This window comes from Megalopta genalis, chromosome 11 (genome assembly GCF_051020955.1).
Source record: "Megalopta genalis isolate 19385.01 chromosome 11, iyMegGena1_principal, whole genome shotgun sequence".
Taxonomy (NCBI): domain Eukaryota; kingdom Metazoa; phylum Arthropoda; class Insecta; order Hymenoptera; family Halictidae; genus Megalopta; species Megalopta genalis.
Genome location: NC_135023.1, coordinates 15544959 through 15563752, shown reverse-complemented (window position 1 = coordinate 15563752; position 18794 = coordinate 15544959).

Sequence of the window (18794 nt, the reverse complement as noted above, 5' to 3'; positions counted from 1 at the left end):
CGTTTCGGTTTCAATTTCTTCGGGTTTGTCCGTTTCCCTTTTTTTTTTCAATTATGCGAATGGACGGACTCCGGAACGGCCCGGCCCATTTCTGCGATCATCGGCGACCATGCTACCGGACGCTCGCTGTGCGCGCTACCGGCCTCAATGCGGACCTTTACCACTAACAGCGCTCGGTGACTGCAGTTTTGCGCGTCGGCTGCACTCCGAGATGATCACCGATAGTAGTCGCGTTCGTTAGCACGCTCGCTACTTGCCGGTTCGCACTCGTTTTTCTCCCCTTTCACACAAATAATAGCATCGCAGTGTTTAATGCGTTTCTCGGGGTGCAGCCGGCGATCCCTTTGCCCGCGATGCAACTTGGTCAGCTCGTTGCAGTTTCGCTGGCTCTGCTGGTCGCTCTTTTTTTCGCCGGATTCCCGTCGAACGGAGGAGCGTGAATTCGAAATTCATGGGGGAACGATGAATGGAGGCTCGAGCTATAATTTCAGTTCAGATGAATGGCCTGATGTCGGGTTTACTAAATCGTAAATCGGGTCTTTGCGCTGCTCATTTTTTGTTTACGACGAAAACGTTAAGGTAAAATGTACCTGTTATGAAACGCTGCTCAATCGTGAAGCTTTTCTGAAACAATAGCACGAACAATACAATACAAAATAGATTATTACTTTTTAATCTGCTTTATAATATTCTACAGTCATTGCGAAAAATTACATTGAAGCAGTACAATAATTTAATCATAGAAAAAATATATTATATTAATTCAATACTGTTACCTTTGTGAGTGTAGTGTGAATCATGTGCATGTATTCATGGTATTTGAAAGATGATAAAATATAAGAAAACGTTTACGCTAACAAAGATTAATGACATTTCGCCCGTACTTTTACTGTATGGACTCTTTTATTATACTATTATAATTATAATAAATTGATCTTTCGCCTAAACTTTCTTAAATGATTTATTATAATAAAAATTTCATAAATACCATAACTGTAACTATAGTTGAGTGAGGTAGATATCACTTATTTATTAAATACATTTATTTCAATGTTATGATTTCACATCACTAATAATAGTCACCCATTCATATTTGTTTTACAGAACGAATATTGGTACAAACTCTCCATTCACAATATTTGTCAAACATATACATATAAGGACTGTGAGCCATTTAACTCTTTCACCTTAATTTTTCTTGTAAACTGCATGTTGGAGAAAAAGATGTTTCGAACGAAAGTTGTTTAGTATAAAGAGAAACATACACACGGCGGCAATTAATATTTTCCTACTTTCCATTTTTATGGAAATATGAGAATCACGTTGTGTTTTTCTCTATTAAGAACGAAATAAAAAATTATTAATGCACAAGTATTCTGAAATTAATATTAATCGAATTATTCTTTCGTTGATTATTAATAAATTTTATTTTATATATATATATATATATATATATATATATATATATATATAAATATTATATATATTAAAATTTTATTTTATAATAATTTTATAATTTTATAACAACAAATTCAGTAAACTTTCATGTTGCACATTATAGTTAAAACACTCAAGGTGACATGTTTCGATAAAAACGGGAAGCAACAAAAAATGAATTGTTACCGTGTATGCTCGTGTTTATACCAAACAATCTTCGTTCAAAATGTTTCTTCATAGAACACGTAGTTTAGAAGAAAAATTAAGGTGAAAGAGTTAAAACGGCACACCCTGTATATCATACCATCGACGTACTAACTGTGTCAATTTGGTCCTACAAACTGTAAATGCAAGATGGTATCATTTCTGTGTGCGCAGGCATGAATATTCTGCTGCAGTCCTGTGTACAGTAAAATATTTCGATGGTTCAATAGCATAATGGTAGCATGCAGTTGAATGTATGCAAATTTTCGTTACAGATTTAGCAGAGAATGAATGGCGCGCAGCTCCGCAATCATCGTACCCTCATTTTGACGGCTCACTTCATTGAGTTCTGCTGGTAACAGGGTTAAAGATGCCATGGCGCTACATAACGGGGTCGAAATATCAGGAAAACGAAAGGGGTTGCCAGGAATGTTTTGAGATGGCAGAGATATAGGAAACGTGTGAGAGAGAGAGGGAGAGAGAGAGAGAGAGAGAGAAAGGAAGGAGCCATTGCGGATAGCAGTAATCTAGACGCGTTTTGATTTACGCGAGAAATTTTACCCGCATACTCGTTAAGCGTGCATGCATCCGCAGTTTATTCGTTAGATACAGCTATTTCTGTTGTGCAGTTCAAGCGCACGAATCAGAGAAAAATGCGATAGTCGCTGCGGACGAAAATAGGGTCGTTAATCACCGTGTGCTTTTTGGATACCGTATATCGCCGTGAAAAAACGCTGCATTTCAATAATCTGTTTCCCCGTGATCAATTATTCTCGTGGAAACAGCCGCTGATTTACACGTCGAACGACATGCAAATGCAATTTCGATATGTTCGCATCGTGCGGAACTTATTCATCGTATCGCACGACTTAAGATTACTCCGAGAAAATTAACTGAACTTAGATATGTTATTTAGACTGCGAACGTTTCGGATGACAGCACGTGTGTGCTATCTTTAATTTTTTTAAACATAGCTTGGATCTTTTTATTTTCGTGAAATGATATGTAAACAAAGGAATTTGATCTGGAATCGGATCGTCCCTTTTGACTTTCAATCTACCCTAATTTTAAACAGGATCAACTATAAAAGATTTTTAATGGAATTTAATTATAAAAATAATAAAAATTGTAAATAATTATAAAAGAATTATAAAAAAATTATAAAAAAATTATAAAAACTAATTATAAAAAAATTATAAAAACGAATTATAAAAAAATTATAAAATAATATTTTAAATTAGAATAGATTTTTGATAGACGTATACACTGAATTTTTATTACTTTGAATTACAATTGGTTTTTAGACAAATTCATATTTTAGCAGATATTTAACAGGAATTTGTGTTTTAATAGATTTTTCACACAAATAGAAATTGTCATTATAATTAAAAATTATAATCTTCTTCCATGATTTTCTGCATAAAGAAACAAAATTGTTTGTAAACAGAATGATCGATTTGTAATTTTGTGTTCAATAAAGTAGAACTTCTCTGGAATATTTTCTAGAAAAAATACAAGAAGTCTTTTTAATCAACGTAGTGTCTACTATTACCTTAGAAAGAAGAGTACAGATTACTTTGTCTGATATTGCATCTATAATTGTAAACACTGATTACAGTTTATTTAAGGACGAGAGGCGAATTTCAAGAAAGTAAACCGAATTAATGAAAAATTATCCTTTTTCTGCGGTCACGACAGTAATCAAAATTGTAGTCTCGGCAATTACACATAAATGCGTAAATTGTTGTAATTCTCGGTGATTCAGAATCTGTGAATTATGTAACAATGGATAGACGAATCTGAAGCTACAGCATAATTTTTAAGGCAATACGTTAAATGAGCTTGGCCGAGTACGTCCTTTTACCTCGATACGCGTATGTGCGGGTGCAGCGTATTTTGCACGGCTCTTTAGTCATTACTGCGCATTTTGATGCGACAGCCATCCAGTGCAAATTATAGCAAAGGAACAATAGCCTAGCCATTTCCATTTCAGTCCGTTGACGAAGCATTAGATTGCGCGTCCCTGAAACCGCCTACCGAGAAAGTCACCGCGTATTTTTACTTATCACGTTACATTCATCATTTTCATACTTGGCCGTTCTATTTTCTGATGGATCTATGATTCGCAAAATACACATGGAAAACTTATAAAGCCTCGTGTCTAACTTAAAATTGCTATCAATCGATATTTCCTGCATCTTTCTCCATTTTGTCATTTTTGATATCGATTCAGAAAAATTATTGGATCGTTCGGAAAGTTGTTTCGTCCTTTCACAAGGAAATGAAAGACGATTCAGTTCAATGTTTAGAGTAAGAAAAGAATGAAGTTATACACACATTACTTGACATCCTTTAATAACAATTTCCTGGAATTTAACTCGTTCATTTGTATACCTAAATTGCTGAATTAAATCAGTGAATGAAATCAGTAAATTAGTAATTAAATAAGTGAATTAAAAATTCTATTAAATTTTAATAGATTTTGCATTATATTATAATGAGCTTTAGAAACAATTCCAGTAACAGAACATTTATTGACAGCACCATTATAGTAATTCGGTGGGCATTGTTTTCTATGTTTTGTATTCGGACTTCCAATAATTTTCATCTAAAATTCCTCGTCATGACAAATCACTAAGTGACATAGGAACATTAAAAAAATTGTAACGTTTCTAAAAGGAAATGCCGATACACTCCATATTATCTAAAAACATATACAAATGATCTACAATACATATTTTCCAATCTCTAAGAAATCAAATAAATTTAGATGTAACCCGAAACAGAGAAATCAAATAAAAGAAATGCAGTAATTGAAGCGTTTGATGATGCATTTTAGCAAGTGGTAACGACATTCCCATATTTACGTAAACGTTGCCATTCCATCAACTTAAAAATTGGAATTTCAAACAAACTGCAACGTTCTGTATGCAGAAATCGCATATTTCAAACGGAACAGAATTTCGGGAGGCATCGACGATGCAGGTCACGTTCTGTTTTTCGGTTGAAGCCATTCGTGTTCGCGTACGCATTGTATTCGCATCGACGAGAAAGAAGGGATCATGCATCTTCCGTCCGCCATTATATCAGTCGGTTTAGCGTCATCGTTATAAACTACTTTGACCATGGAAGAGTGGCGTTACACTTGGCCGTGCACGTATGCGAACGTGATGTCTTCCGTTCGCCAAAAACAGCCGACCGACGGGTTGCGCGGAAATTCGTGAATCACTCGTGCTCAGCCTTGCCTATCCATCAGAATTATAGGCACGTATTACCACTGGCTGAATCTATCTGTCGACGCATATTGAAGCGAATATGCATCGACGCATTCGGATCTACATATAGATATACACACACATATATTTTGCATTCGCTTGATCCCGTTAGACTTCGAATTTCCTTCGGGATTCTTGTTTGATTGTGATCGCCTGTGATGTTATTCTCCCAGCTACCCGTGTCCCGTCTTTCGAAACAAGTGCTAAAAAGATTGTTGATCGACAGTGCTTCGGACGTGGAAGCTTTTAAAAAGAACTACAGAGTACATTTGTGGCTCGGGTATTTAGGCCGACCTAATTTTGAACGCCGCGTTTGCCTTCAAAGTTTACTGTTATCCTCGAGAATATCTAATAATGAGATTATTTAATCTTTTATTTTTTAGGATTTTCTAATCTCGATTGAATGAGAAAGAATCTTTCGGTATTACTTATTATTAGTTTCTAAATTATATTTAGTTTTGATGCTTTAAATGTGATGAAGTTTTTACTTTGCACTCGGAGCCATTTCATCTCTAAATCGAACATATTCCCCACATACATGTGAAATTGAATACACTTTTAACAGTTTCTCTAAACATAAAAAAATTTGATGATTCAAACATTATTTTAGAAAATAATATAACAATTTCTGGTGTGAGAAATGCTAGCATGTTGGGTCAAATTGGCCCCTGTTCCGTAAACAGCATCGCGTGCGCCTGCCATCCATAGTTCGAAGATTGATTAGGAATTGGAAAAAACTTCCATATCGGATCAATTGACCGACTAAATTCTTTCTTGCGAATTCTACTGACTTCGTAAAAGCACCTGACCTATCCGTTTCATAAGGTCCCCGAAGTGCTTTTGTTTAGACACTCGCACCTGCATCCATCGTGAAACTTTAAACGCATCAGTTCCCGAGGACCTTGAAGATCTCCATTTGAAAAGCTGCGGAGGACGGTACCATGAAATCTTGACCTGTCACGAAATGGCTCATATACGACTGTATAGGGGCAAAATCGATGGCTCTGGGCGATGCTGGACGTTCCCTCTCGAACTACGGAACATATCGCGAAACGTATGTCACCTATTCAACGGCTGACAGCCGACTGGCGCACTCCAATTAAGGCTAATGACTTTACGCGCCCGTGCACATCCCCTTACCTTTAATTGTCACCTCTCGACCGGCCTCTAGTTCCCTCTTTTTTTCTCGCTCTCGCCCTCTTCGTTCCTTTCTCTAGCTGCTTCTCTTTTTTCTCGCCGTAACAATCGCACTCGATGTTTCGTTGCCAAAAGCGCTACGCGGCGAACAGAGAGAAGCAAATAGAGAGAGAGAGAGAGAGAGAGAGAGAGAGAGAGAGAGAGAGTGAGAGTGAGAGAGTGAGAGAGAGAGAAAGAGAGAGAGAGAGAGAGAAAGTGAGAAATAGAGAGAAAGAGAGAGAGAGAAAGTGAGAAATAGAGAGAAAGAGAGAGAGAGAGAGAAAGTGAGAAATAGAGAGAAAGAGAGAGAGAGAGAGAAAGTGAGAAATAGAGAGAAAGAGAGAGAGAGAGAAAGTGAGAAATAGAGAGAAAGAGAGAGAGAGAGAAAGTGAGAGAGAGAGTGAGAGAGAGTGAGAGAGAGGGGAGAGGGAAAAGGAGGGAAAAAATGAGAAGAGAGAGAAAGAGAGAACTCATGATAGCGTCGTAAGATAACATAGTCGGAACAAAAGTAAATTGGTGTATCGGACTAAAGGCGGGATTTCCTACACGCGTCCGACGTATGCGTCACACTCATTTATACTGATATAACAGGGAATAATGCTTTTGTTTTCCTACAAGCAATTTTCATATGTTGCGTCTACGCCTGACGTACGCGTCTGACAATCGTTTGCTACGAAAGTGATCAATTACAAAGTTTACGTATAAAAATGTCCAAAGAATTACTGCAAATAAGAGTTAAGATAAAATTGACTCGTTACTTACTCAATCTAAAAAATTGTCTATACGACTCCTCATCGTTCAGAAAATGCTTTCTTATTAAAACGCTACAATAACCCTCTTCATCTCTGTATATGTATACAGAGAATATATGTATAAAGATGTCTTCATTATTCTTTTGTTTACCCTTTGTAAAAATTCTCAGCACAATTTCTTCATAATCTTGTTCTTTGAACAGTAGCGAAAATGCAAGTCAGTTTAAATCCATTTCAAAAAGTTAATTCAACTTCTCCACACACGCTGTACCGTTTGATAGACGGTAATTTATTGAATAATGCATCGTACGCAAATCATATGCGAAGCATGTGTCCCGTCGCACGCGTCTGACGCTTACAGAAAATATCATCCGCGTGTAGACGTTGCGTCTAATCGCAAGCGGCGAAAGCATACGTGCAACCGTTTACGTTTGACGCTTATAGAAGAGCCTGTCATAAGATAATCGTCGGAACCGAAATAAATTTCTACCGAACTAATTTTCGAAATCGATTAGAAATTTCGTAGGATTTTGAAGGTTTGCATTAATTTCGAGATACAGAAAAGCTGCACACATGTGTTTGCCTCTTTAACGATTTTATTGAGTTGAAAATATGGCAACTATTTTTAAATTGTTTCAACGTTTTTACCGTTCTGTATTCCATCTACTTAGCTTTATCAAGTAAATCGTACAGGCATCCTAAAACGATTGCATAAATATAAAACAATTCTCTCATTCTATAATGCCAAAAATGTCGATATCTGTATTCAAAATTCATGATTAACAGGAAACATTCGAGAAATGCTATTGTTCATTTTACCATTGATTGATTCAACACTTTCGAAAAATAATCTAAGAGCTTCGCTTACTCGACGTCTCATTAACACGTTCCGTGCCACGTGTACCATCGATGGTACACGCTTGCATATTTACTTAGTGAACTGAACAAATTGTTTACAAGAAATTTAGAACCGAGGAATCAATTTCCACCGCAAGAATGGGCGTTGACAAGTTTTTGCTATGTTGTTATGTGTACGAGAATTATAATAATTGCACGTAATACATCAAGTTTTAGTAAAATATCAAAGTGTGAAGATTCGAGTAAAAAAAGCTCGGCACGGAACGTGTTAATTGATCAACGATTACGGTTACCATGATTACTTTTCGCGATCAATTACAAAAGTAACCGCGAAATAATCGATTACTGGCCAGCTCTGCGGTGATACCCCGAGAGTGGTACGGATTTCGAGGAAAAGCCGCCGTAAATAAGAAAGTTTTAATCATGGCCGCGCGAGAGTCGAGAAGGGAATACCGGTTCCCGTAAGACTACTCTAGCCATCAATAATTTCATTCGCAGTCGTTTCCTTTGATTACGGAATCCGACGCAGCACGTTCGTCTGCCGTTGGCCGATGTATACGACACCCAGTGGCATTTCTCCTCTTCCGCAGCCGGATTGCGCGGTACAATGGCCCATTACATAATGGAATACAGACGTATGGCCAGCAGTCCATAATGCGGCACACGATGGCCAGAAACTCGGCATCGCGTGCCTGCGTCCTTGCTGCAGCATCCTTGAGAGGATCGCGGCAGGGCACACAATGTGCGCACGCATGCGTCCAAACACGAGACCTGAATGGGACACAGGGAAATGGGGAAAAAAATGGCAACGACGACGGGTCGCATGAATTCGTTAAATTCAGAGTGGCCCGGCGCGATTCGGCCTGACCTTAATCTACCAGGGGCGGCAGCGAACGGAATTTCCATTCGCACAGGATTCCCTAAAACGCCCATAAGCGCGGCCGAAGCTAACCTCTTCGGATATAATAATTCCCTTTTCTCGATTCTACCGCACCTGGCTCGAAGTCATTTATTCAATCAAATAATGCCTTTGCGCGCGCACATGTTACTTTGCACATTTTATTCGATGTCGAAACGATTTCGACATCGCTGTAGTTGTTGCTTCAACTCTTGGACGACGGACCGTTTTCACAACGGTATTGTTCGCGACGTTTATGACCATTCTGTGCTTTATGCAGCGATTTTACGGAACATATTTTTGAAGATATTTCTAGCAGACTTATTAGCCTTTCCGTTGTTCCCCTAGTGTAACAGAAATTTATTTTATTTTATTGTCGAGAATTGAGTAATTATGTGAACGATTGAAACACTTGCGTGAGCAACGGTTTTGATTATTCTTTTTAGTTCATGTAACGTGTTCAAGTTGCAGTTTATTCGTTTGATGGAGTGAAAGACAGTTTGAACGTTCTGATGTTCTATGTTAGTATGATTCTGTTTAATGTTCTCCCGATTAAACGTGATTTTTTCCATTTTATAAGAAAGCGCTATCAATAGTCTGTGACTCTTTATATTTTTCTTACGTGCATTTTAATGCAAGTAAGTTTAACTCGTAAGTTAATTTCCCATTAGTTACTTAAGTCTCGGTTGTAGTTAAGTTATTATGATTAACTTAGTGATACAGTTAGAGTTGGTTATACTTTTCAGTTTAGTCCCACGATGGTGGGACAAGTCAGTATAGTCTCACAAAAGTGGCTATAGTCGATTTGACAATTACAGAGTTCGTACATTAGTTCCACTAAAATGGGTATAGTTAGTCGAGCAACTATTACATTCTACATCTCAGAGTTAGTTATCAGTAAACTCACACGCCAGTGGGTACAGCTATCGGTGGTCACCCATTAGTGTGGGTAGGCCTTCGATGTATATACTGTACCCAGTACAACATTCAAAGAGTCTAACTAACCATAATCGAGTCCTCAAATAATGAACTATAGCAGGACCTCGATTATTCGAATCTCTAATATCCGAGTTCATTATTATCCGAATACATTTCAGCTGTAATTAGCTAATGATACGTATAATTATCTGAATCTAACACATAATTATCTAATACATATAATACATATAATCATCTATAATACATATAATTATCTAATTATCTTCCAAAGCGATCCATATGCAGCACTATTTATTGCGAAAACCAATAAGGATTTCATTTAGGATATTTCCTTCTATGATTGTGTGATGTCTTTTCATATAAACCATACATTCAACCACTGTAAATCATTTTCAAATTCCTTAAAAATCATGTTGTATATCCTTAAACGTAAAACGATGTCTGTATACAGCACTTAATAAGATTTATGTAATCAAAAGTTAAATAACACATATTGCTAATAACCCTGTAGGATTATGTCAAGATTAAAAATTAAATCTTATTTCAATCTAGAAAAAATTAATAATATTCACATTAAGTAGATTTATGTATGAAATCTTTAAACCGAATCCGACACGTTGTCATAGTGGACGGGGTCAATGTGGTTATGGGTAACGTTCTGGAAGATGTTTATGTCATTATTGTCTGATGCGTTGGCGTGGCTGCTATCTTCGTTGTTTTATCGGTGTTTTCATTTCCTTTGGTACCAGAGCCAGAAGTAATCCAGTAGATTCCAATAGATTTGCTGTTGTTAATGACCAGACTGCGGATCGTACCGCGAAACAAAAATTTGTCTGAGTCAGTTGTAAGGACCAAAATATCTTTCTTCTCTAAATAATTATAATACGTCGAAAATAATATTACAATATTTTCATCAATATCATTCTTTTAATATCTTTACAGTTTTATATTTAACGTATTCATTTTTCTCACAAATGCATAAAATCCTATTAATGACCGTTGCACATATATACGATATTTATGATTTATTGTAGCAGTTACAAGAATTCCCGCTGCAAGAATACATACTTTCATTCGTCGGATTAGCAATTGTCGAACTATTTCAAATATTCCATCCGTATTAGTAATAATAGCAAAATACATTTCCAGTACATTGCCAAAATTGATCTTCTGCTTTTATCATATTTTTATAAGCCAACGCTAATATAGATTTCGATCGTGTATATCTTCTCAACAAAGCATTTCCGGACACAAGTGCATACGAACATTTTTCATCAATTTGACCTCACATAGTATCAAGTAGGTCCTAACCTTTCTGAACACCATGTACATTTTTACAGTCCGTACTGCTTCGATCGAACGAGTTCGAATTCATCTTGCTGGCCGCTTTCTCAAAGCCGTTTCTGCACGTCACGGGAGTCGCTTTCGTAAAAAAAGGGGAAAAAAAACAGGCGGTGCAAGCTAGTGTACCTGCATCTTTGGAACGAGAAACCGTAGGGAATCAGCGGCGGTGATCAGGTGGCGCGAGGATAAAGCAACACGGCCGTAAAATAGTGGCTGCGAGGGTGAACAGCCCCGATATTGCGACGCCAACAATCGTCGAATCAGCGGGGCAGAAACGTAGCAGGCATACATTCAATAGTTCCCGGGCCATCTTGCAATTGAGCGTGGCTGCGATTCGAATCCGGACACTTGTACAGCCCCGGGGCCAACTTCCACCGTGTCCGCTCCGACTTTCCGTCGCTCTATCTGTCCGCCATGCAGCTCCGGTATGTAGCCGAGCAGTGCAACACCGATACCTGGTACTCTCACGATACGGGATTATTGTTTGCGGGCACTGCTTTTGTATCGGAATCACGGTATGCGATCCGGCATACACGTTAGACCACCGGCAAGAACTATGCTTCGATCGGGAAAGCACCAGCCGTCGGATATTGTGAAAGTTGTGTTATGCAAATAACAATGCACCGGAGGATTCAGGTATAGAGCCACCGCCGCCGCTCCGCCGTGTTGTGCCGTCGAGTTACGAGCTCGACTCGTTGCGGCTTGGAAATTCGTGGTCCACCAAGGGTGTCGAACGATTAATCGGGCACGTTATTTGCGAAAGGTGTTTAAATCCCGGTGAACACCGTTCAGGCCCCGACGCGCCGGCTCTGTCTTAGATATTTATTTAACCCAACAGGTGGTTGTAATACAATCGAATAACGTCAATAGTACCATGCGGTCGCGTTTCGTTCGATCGAACGTTCCGCCGACTCAATATTAGTGCTGCGCTATTTAAAAGTGCAACTCTCCGCTTGCGGAAACTACGTCGGATATTTGACGATTTATGTAAATACGGGCCTCAAGCAGAACGGCGTACATTTCCGATAAAAACTGTTGGAAATTGTAGCCGAAATAGTTTGGTTTAACACCGAGTTTACCGAGCAGCGAGAGGAACTGGCATGTTTTCTTGTTGTGTAAATGACGAGATACAGCGCGATTTTTATTGGAAAGTTAGCGTGGATACGGAAATTAGATCATTTTCCATAGAAATGTTCTTTGTAATTTCAGTTATTGCAAAATGGAATACGTGGAACCGGTGATTTCACTCATAGGATTAGCGATAAAGAAGATAGATATTAGAGATTTATTTTACTTCTCAGTTTTAGGTGCAGGAATATTTAAAAATATCTGTTTATTTTATTAGAATTGTAATTATTTATTGAAAGTAAATTGTAATTAATAAAAATAATAATAAAAATATTACGTAAATCTAATTACTAATTACAATTGTAAAAAGTCTTTATTACAGTTTATAGGGTGCAGTAGATATAATTGTTCGAACATTTTTTGACAAGCATGGTACATTGTGACAATCATATGAGATCCAGTCCCGAGAAATTACATACAAATACTAAAACCAAAGAATTAAATATACAAGGTGTCCTAAATACATAAACACTGAAGAAAAGGAAAAATATTTTTGATTACATCGCAACTGAAGCAGATACCTAAATGTTTAACTGAAGGTGGACCGTTCTGAAAATTACTATGATTTTAAGATGACAATTGACAGAGTCTTGCCTTCTGGAAAGAACAAAATTATTAATTGTTTTTGAACTTTCGATTAATTCTTAGCAGCATTCTTCTTTTAATTCTAATTTAATGAAATTACTTTCAGCGAATCAAATGTGTGGACCACGCATAACACATTCTCTCTAATACTTCTTTCTAAAATTATTTTAACAAATTCCAGCATTAAATAGAAACATGAATACATCGTAAAATATTGGAAAATCAACTGCAGATCAGAATATTCTTCCGTACTATCTACTATTAACCCTTCACACTAAACAATGTTGCAACCAAGAAGATGCTTCTCCCGATTGTTGTGGCTTTCGAAAATCAAATGTGCACACGTGTGCGTGTGCGTGTGTGTGTACGAAGAGGAAAACAGTTTCAACTTTGAGATAAAAGGAGTAGATCTCAAATAACGTAGCGTTCGCCATTCGAGGGTGCGGAAAACCGCCCTTTCCATCTCCCGCCACTTACCCCGCCGTGCTCAGGTTTCGCAGATTTTCTGAAACTTGTCAAACCTCAATGATCAATGTTTAGAATACATTGCGAAGATCGTAAAGTTCTGTAATTAAAAATAAATTCGGTAATTAAAAAGAAAATTCGAAATAATCGAATGCAATAAAATTTTGTAAAAAAGATTATGCCGTGAACAACATCGTACAGCAGGAAGGCAAACATCGACGCGTAATAAAAATCGGGCATTTCATATGGAGCAATCTAATAGAAGCGAACCGCCCAGACATCAGTCGTTTCGAAACTCACCCGGAAATAGAGGTAAAGGATGATTGTTCTTGCTCGGTGATAATCAAATCCCGCTCGTCTGTGTATTAACTACGAGCGAGGAATTTTCGACTGATCCGGTCAATTTAATTTTCCCTCGGCAGCGGTGCTCCGAGGACTGAAAGGAGCAACGTAAAAAGCACAATGAACGATTGGAATACCTGGCTGCTTTTTGTCGTCGAGCCTCTTGTTAAATTTTCAACGGTGCGCCGCAAGAATTAATCTTATGTAACGTGTAATCCGCATCGTGGATGTTTCCCGCGGCAAAACGAGAAATAAGTAAATGAAGCATTCTCTGGACGAGTGCTCAACGTTTCTCTTTTTCCACTTAATTTCCTTCTATTCCCTCTGTCTCCCTCTTACCCTTTTTATCGGCTCATCCCATTTTTCCGCCCGCCTTCTCCCTCGATTACAACGTTCCCTTTGCCCGTGGTGTCTCGCGCGTCTGAATATTCTAATATCCGAACTGGTCGTTATCCGAACAAAGTATCTGCATCCTGTCGACCGGCCATCGTTGTAATATTTTTATTATTCATTGAATTGTAAGCTGTTGGCTGAAAACGACGGTTGTTGTTACCAGTTTTCGTTTCCTTGGAGTACTAAAAGCGCGGACAATCGATACCGAGAGGCGTCAACATTTTAAAAATCATTTTTGTTAGCTCGCAACCTTTTTGGATGAATCAATGTTTTTAAAATAAGTTTTGCCAATTTCGAATAATTTACTCGGATATTTACTCGTACGGGTATTAATTCGGAAAATAATCGATTTAAGTAAATATGATTGAATATAGTGTTCTTCATAGCTTATTCATTAATTTCTTCCATGTTCATTTTACAATTGACTTCTTTTTCAACTGCTATATACATATAAAACAATATATACGTACAAATATACGTACAAAAACAGTCAAAAATTTTTGTCTATTATTCGAATAATTTTACAGTCGACTTGGAAAACCTTTATTTTGCATAAAGATCCGCAGTCTAGTAATTACTCACTGATGCGGGAACGATACGAGAACCCGTACGGTGCACGGACACCGTCCGTGATGGGTTAAGGCATCCTATAGTGTAGCAATCTATCAAAAGCACGTGAAAATCTGAGCGTGAATCTAGGGAGAAGTGGCTCGCAAGACCCGCCATAGTCTGACCGTGGACAATGCTACGTCATTGCAACATTCTCGAGGCTGCGTCGTCGGCGTCGGAAGGGTGGCGTAGCTCTCGTGAAAGCTTACTCTTCGAAACACGACCGGCGAGGGTCTTAGAAAAAAAAAGGAGAGAAAAAGGAAAAAAGTACTCTCACGCGGTTGACAAATTGGAGTATTCCTCGCCGACGACGCGGGGAGAGAAGAATGTCAGCGTGGGTCGATGGTTTCCCGCAGGTAAACACACCGGACGGATATGCAAGGGGTGGTCAGAATAGCGGAGGGTTAAAATCGCGGCGGGCGTAGAAGAGGGTGCGCGAGCACGACCAGCCAGCGGACAGACGCAGAAATGGACAGGGGGAGAACACAAAGAAAATACAGTCGAGGATCTGAACTAATAGAGACATCGCAAGTTCCTTTTTTATTTATTGTTGCCTGAACACTCGAACCCCGGCCCATTTTGACAAACATATAACCGAGTGTGCTTAGGATCATTTACAATCTTACTTGTGAATTTTGTTCGACGCAGTTACTAATCCCTTCGGGCACGCTTTCTTCATAAATTCAACATCTTTATTTTTTTTGGACGAGTTTGTATTTTCATCGATGTTATCGTTATTTTTACGGCAGAGGCACCTCTTGAAATTTTAATTCGACACTATTTTTACGAAAGAGATAAAAAAGCAACTTATAATTGTTAATTTAATTTAATTTTTAATTGTTCCCTAAGTCCAATCAGGCTTCTCCTCAATTAATTGTTCAATTTGTCCTATAAAGATTATAAAAATAGTTTAGTAAAAATAGGTGTATACTAAAGATCGGTAGAAATAATATTGATGACACATGTGAAAATTTTAATTAATCGCCAGAACCTTGATAATCGAGCTCTGTCGTCCGACTGGTTAAATCAGATGGTTTATTCAATAAATACAATGACATCAAGCGACAGGACGAAGTGGCATGAGACATTTTTATTTCGACTACGAAACTAAAAAACCATTCTACTTTGATATGGTATCATTGGAAAAGTCAAACAGATCAGAACACAATGGAAATGACATCACTGAAATAACGTTTCAATACCATGTTATTTTTGTCGCAGTTACTTGTATGCATGTGATCCCTTCTGAAATTACATTTTTGAAATATTACTTCAAACAACACGTATATCATGTTATCTTATTTTATAATATTTTTAAATCATTCCTTTAAATGATTACGAAGTTAAATTTAATGTTTGGGGCTGGTTTACACCTTTTTCCTTCAAACAAATTGCTTTGAACATTTCATAAAATAAAATCTTCTGTTCATTATCAATTTCAGCATTATTTCTTTTGGTCAATTTGAAATAAAAAAAGGTAACGAAATAATCTATTAATAGAAATCGCTTTGTCTCAAATGAATCGATATTATTTTTGAGATAACGATCTGACATATAAATTGCATCGATTAGTTACTTTTTAATTTTATTTCAAATAAAATTTGCCCAGGTCTGAAGACAGCTATCTATTTCTACGTTCACTTTGACTACGATCTTTGATTAAAAAGTCGGTGCACGTTCTTGCTTGAATTTTCAGATATCTGCATAGATCAGCAAGTGGTGCCCTGATATTTAACGAGGTACTTTCCCCAGCCGCTTCTTTTGCAAACAAATCTACCTTCTCGTTACACATAATTCCTACATGAGCTGGAATCTAAACGAACTTAATTAAATTTTTTCCTTCATTAGTATTAAACTGCAGATTTTATGCATTTTCGACAAAAATGTCTTGGTTAAATACAAAACTATGAAGACAGAAGAATTTAAAAGTATTTTTTAAACACTTATCGAAATGAATAACGAAGGGAACATGTTTTCATGTTTTCCTAATTATTATATACAAACGTAGAATATTTACTTCAAATTACTATAATTCGACTATTGATGCTGTAACGAAAAAAATTGGTTCGCGTGTAACGATTTAATCACTCTTTGTGAATCGGCGAAAATAAGGAAAGCAGCATTACATAAATTAGCGGCACTCTCTCCTGTAACGATTGATGTTTTTATACGCAGATTACTTTTTTGTGATTTATTTATTGCGTACAAAATTGTGGTATATAATCATAAAAATATATAAATATCTTTCTATTACGTACGTATTTTTCATTCCATTGTCTATTTAGTAATGAATTGATTGTGAGAAGACTTCGAAATAGTGCTCGGCTATATTTTTAAATGAATTTTTACCTGGCTAAGGTAAATTGGTGAAACTGCACGTTTGAAATCACCGTTGAACGTCTACAACGTTTACGTGAGCAATTGTTGCTGATTGGCGCGTGTAGTACATGGCACAAAGCTGAAACTGCAAACAATAAGGGCAAATCGCGCTAGGTTCGTGAACTGCCGGTGCTAACGCAGCTACAGTCGTGTAATAGTTAAGACAAGCTGTAATCGTCAGTTTAAATCAATAATTTCACCCGCCAGTTTCCTTTAAATCAGTCTGCAATTCCATTTCTAACCGATATGTGCGACGATATTTCCGAAATTAGAGTAATGGAAATGCAAACACTAGACAGTTGATAGTAATGCTTATTGTAACGTTGGCGGAACCTAGTCAAAGGTGAAATTAATGTTACACAATATATACACAATATTATATGATAATTGCATGTATAATAATTATGTACAAGAATATGTGTGTATATATATTTTTATAAAAAATAAAAATTGTCCATTGACAATTTAATAAGATATAACGTTACATTAAATCCTCATTGAACTTTACAAATAAATAGTATGTTAATAAAAATAAATTGTATATCGATCGCCTTGGATTGAGCTATTTACATCGCGTATTTACATAATAGCCAATTCAGGTGCCAGATGTTCGAATAATCGAGGTTCCACTAGATTTAAAACATATGTCATTAGTAATTTAATGTTATGCACATCGAGTTGCAGTAGTCATCACTTACAATTAATTGCGGGTCAACAATTTCTTCATTTTGTCATGCAAATTGTGAAATTAATGATACGAGAGAGATTGATTATTATTCATTTCATTTATGGAAAATATTAGATTATTCGGAAAGTAATTTCGCGTTGTTCACCTAAAATCGATTATATTTATTTGCCAATAAGAAGTTAAAGTTGTCAGACAGACAGCAAAAGTTTATAGAACCAAATAATCGCGATACATGATTGAATAAAATTTACGCTAAATATTAAAAATCGTCTTTCATCTTCCCTTGGAAAAAAAGGGGAACAACTTAAAAGAATGCAGAAAACTTGGCTTTCGAAAATCCTCTTTTCTGTTAACAGTTCGCGCGATCCACGGCTAGTATAGATTTTACGCGTACAGAATCACAGTCTGAAACATCAGTGCACCCCAAGCAATGGAGTTCTTGCTATATCCAGACACTCAAAACTACACATACCGGATGTTGCATGCAAAGCCCGCATTGCAAGCAATAATCTGGGATTGCACCAGTTGCATGACTTGTCGGCGGTATCGCTGGCTTAATTGCGCTGTATAGTTATACACCAATATATTGTGAGTTATTGTATCAAACCATAATAATGGCTTCCTACTTCCGTTTACACGGCTGCGTGTTAACCGAAACGATTTCACGGAACGAACACTTGCATTTTTACCTTTTAACCTTGCGGTTTCTCGCAGATGCACAAGTTTCGAAACTCCTCTTAAGACACTCAAATGTTTTTTGTGTTGCATTCGTTGACGTTGGAACTACTGACGAAGTTAAAACAATCCATTTTACCCTTTCTCAATTACTGAATCAGTGAACACAGTAATTTCTCCCTAATTCGCGCTCAAATTGCGCACAAAAATGAACAATTTAGAAAGAGGAGATACGATTGTTCGAGCCTCGCGTCTAATAATTTTTACAGTTGTTGACAATCGGTAATTATAAAATGAGAGCCGCAAGGCTTATAATTCCAATTCAATTCTAATTCAAGGCTTCTAATTCAAATTCCTTGAGTAATTCAATTGTAATTCTGCACAACTCTGCTTGTATGAAACTTGTCTATATCAAAAATACAGGGAGAAAATACTATATACTTCTGTAAAAAAAGGTAAACAAATGCAATTTTTAATTCTTATTGTGCTACGTTATAAATTACTGTATAAAACCGACCAACTGTCGTACGATCGACCGAAGTCGGTCGGCTGGAAACATCTGATTAGGACATAGCGGTAACCTTTCTAATTTATATCAACCTAGGTTCGATATTTTAGATAGTCGATTGGAAGAGTTACAGTGTTCA